General features: G+C 42.2%; 2 non-coding genes across 2 annotated transcripts; one reads left to right on the top strand and one right to left on the bottom strand.

The window, feature by feature from the left end:
- Positions 1 to 72: 72 nt before the first annotated feature.
- On the bottom strand, positions 73 to 144 carry Trnat-ugu. The gene has a single exon. It is a non-coding gene; the product is annotated as a tRNA-Thr (tRNA).
- A 1,075-nt stretch (positions 145 to 1,219) lies between these two features.
- Trnat-ugu lies at positions 1,220 to 1,291 on the top strand. The gene has a single exon. It is a non-coding gene; the product is annotated as a tRNA-Thr (tRNA).
- Positions 1,292 to 2,500: the final 1,209 nt, after the last annotated feature.

Raw genomic sequence — 2,500 nt, 5'->3', positions numbered from 1 at the left:
AGTTGAAAGAAGTTTTTTTTATGGATTCTGCACTGAAGTCAGCTGTGTTACGTTCAGTGGTTATTAAATATTTGCCCCCTGAGAGAATCGAACTCTCGACCCCTGGTTTACAAGACCAGTGCTCTGCCCCTGAGCTAAGGAGGCTTCTGAATGAAAGTTGATGGTCATTCAAGTTACACCTCTTGGAAAAATCGGAATCACTCCATCAGCTTACAGAACGTGCTCTATCTGTGGCATCTCTACGTATGAATAAGTGAACGAGCAGCGCGCGCGCGCGCACACACACACACACACACACACACACACACACACACACACACACACACACACACACACACACACACACACACACACACACACACACACACACACACCTATCTGTTTGAAAAATAATCGTCCATTTGGATAATGACCAGTTGAATGATGTACGTCCTGAAGCATTGTTATCCCTGACAATACAACATGAAATTAATCCAAATATTAGAGTAGGTATTTTCTTGCACTGGAGGAACATCCTGGTTAACAAATTTTGGATTGCATTGAAGTCTCCCTGTGTGCTTGAAGACTGAGCTCGTCAGTAGCATTCCTCTAACGCAGAAACCTAACCAGAGCGCGGGCAATCCAGATCGCCGGTGTGAGGTGACAAGTATCGAGAGTCTAATTTGAAGTTGCCATTTAATGCCTCAGAAAATGAAGTCAATATCGCCATTTTGTAGCATTTCATCCAGTCTGAAAAATAGACAAAATAATAGTATCTAACAACCAAAAGCGGAAAATCAAGCCACGACCATACATGAATCGCCAGTATCATGAAGATGAAAACAATTAAAACGCCAGCACACTCAGAGAAAGTATCTGACTGTCGGTAGACCCACTTCGCTCGTTTTGCTACGCGATGGAGTTTAGAGACTGGTCCAGTTGACCATGGGTCGGCACGATACTGCTGCATATGTTTTATATTCACCGACACGATCTCTCCCTTGCTCTCCCAGTCAGTCAATCTTAGTCTAATAAACATAAAGACATATGCATTTGTGTACATAATATGTATGCACATAGACACACATTTACGAATTAAGACATTAAGTAACAGAATTAAGTAACGGACATTACCCATATTAGTACCTAGAAAGGTGAGGGTCGCTAATATACAATTTTATATTACAAGCTTGACCATAAAATAGTTTAATAACGTACAAATATTCTCACACATTCTATAGCCTCCTTAGCTCAGGGGCAGAGCACTGGTCTTGTAAACCAGGGGTCGAGAGTTCGATTCTCTCAGGGGGCAAATGTTTAGTGCGCTGAACCATTCACGCACGCACGCACGCACGCACGCACGCACGCACGCACGCACGCACGCACGCACGCACGCACGCACGCACGCACGCACGCACGCACGCACGCACGCACGCACGCACGCACGCACGCACGCACGCACGCACGCACGCACGCACGCACGCACGCACGCACGCACGCACGCACGCGAATTTCTAATTTAGCATATGTTCATGTTTTCTTTTTTCATGTATAGCACCAGCGTGTTTTTCCTAAACTGGCTACCGACATTAAATATGTTACACAATAGATACTGAGAAAAAATACTAACACTTCAGTAATGTGATGTATAAGCATGCATTCATTTGCCTGCATACTTCTTTGCTACATGATATTGCACAATTCATAGTGACAAGTGTGTTTTTATTATTATTATGCTATATACACTTATTAGTTCTTGTGTTTGAACTCGATTGCGAAATCCTATCAGTATCACATAAAGTGCGGCGTATGACTGCAATACTGACGGTACGAGACTAGCTGTTGAAACTGGGTGCGGGAAAGTAGTCAGACAGTATGTACTTTGGAAGTTGTTTTTATCGTAAGAGAGGACTTTCAATATATGAAATTATCTGGGGTATGTTATATACTAAACGTAAGTCCAAAGTCTATATCATTACAAACATTTTCCCGCATGGAAGTATATCTACTAAAACCAGTAAGATTAGTAGTTCCGGTAAGTTTTCCACAACTCAGATGATGTGCACAGAATAAGAACATTAGAACGATCATATTCTGATTAGGGTGCCTATCGTACTTCCCTCAAAGAAAGATTCATGCAAAAACAGCACGACGATTGTACCTGAACATATCAATATATTCGTGAACTCAGATAAATCAAATGAAGTCAAGTTACGGCACAAGCTATGGCCAGGGCCGCATTCAGGGCCCCGCGTTGAGTCAGCGATTACAGTGAATGTAATTTCCCCTGATTAAGACCCGGTTTTGATTTTAGTCTGAACTGTGAGACCCTGAATCCTGGGCGGACAAAAAGAAAATACGCCACATTAGGGGATAATCGTCAGGTAATTCCGTGTCCATGTTCTGAACAATTTTCTAGTAATTTACACAGCTGACAAGTATATATTATGAATATTTTCATGATTATGACCATAACCGTTGCTATTACCGCATTTAAATGATTTTCTGTGCCAATAAGTCG

Source organism: Penaeus monodon, chromosome 5 (assembly GCF_015228065.2).
Source record: "Penaeus monodon isolate SGIC_2016 chromosome 5, NSTDA_Pmon_1, whole genome shotgun sequence".
Classification (NCBI taxonomy): domain Eukaryota; kingdom Metazoa; phylum Arthropoda; class Malacostraca; order Decapoda; family Penaeidae; genus Penaeus; species Penaeus monodon.
Note: the sequence above shows the minus strand (reverse complement) of the source record. Positions and strands in the feature narration are given on the sequence as shown.